We start from the raw sequence: 888 nt of genomic DNA, 5'->3' as shown, positions 1-888 counted from the left end.
GTTCAATGCAATGAGAGAGACCCTTCGAAAGGGAACTGAGTTTATGTAACTGGAGCATTACAGTTTAAAGGGATCGTTCACCCAAAAATTAAAATTAATTTATTGTCTCTCATATTGTCTCTCATATTGACTTTCATGATACAAACACTGATACATTTTTCAAAATATCTTGAATTTTTAAGATTAATGTTTAATTTGGATAGTATTGTTTGTACTTTCTGTCAAAAAATATGCTGAATTTCAGGAAAATCTATACAACTGTATTATCGTTAGTGCACTGGGGACAGAAGGCATGAATGGTTGAATATGTTTGAATATGAATAATGTTTGATTATCACATTAAGTTCGGTGGTTTTATAAAAAACAGAAGTTACCTTTTTAGTGAAATAATGTTTTGATTATGGATGAGTTTACACAAATGTAGAAAAGTTGTTCAAAGTTTTGCGGAATTTAAAATTATAATTTTTTAAATTTCAGTCATTAAAGTAGCTAGCTGAAGAAAGGAATGCATAAAAAGACAGTATAAGTCATTATAATCCGTAATTATGTCCCCACTGGATGCAACAAATGCCTTGTTTTTTATAATGGGTTTTAATGTTTTTGTCTCGTGGCTCCCGCCAGACAGGGCATTACAATATGGTAAGGGACGCAACATTTCCGTCACATGCTTGAGGTATTCGGCCAATCACAACGCACTGGATAGCTGACCAATCAGAGCACACCTCGCTTTTCAGACCGATGAGCTTTGTAAAAATCGAGGTGTTTCAGAAAGGCGGGGCATAGAGGAAAAACAATAATTAATATTGTATATAATAAATACAGTCACAAAATAATGTTCTTTTTAGCAACATCAAATTCCCCCTTTAAAAAAACACTGTCAAGCCAATA

The sequence above is a fragment of the Sinocyclocheilus rhinocerous genome, unplaced genomic scaffold (genome assembly GCF_001515625.1).
Source record: "Sinocyclocheilus rhinocerous isolate Xijiao unplaced genomic scaffold, SAMN03320098_v1.1 scaffold789, whole genome shotgun sequence".
Classification (NCBI taxonomy): Eukaryota; Metazoa; Chordata; class Actinopteri; order Cypriniformes; family Cyprinidae; genus Sinocyclocheilus; species Sinocyclocheilus rhinocerous.
This window is presented reverse-complemented; position numbering follows the sequence as displayed.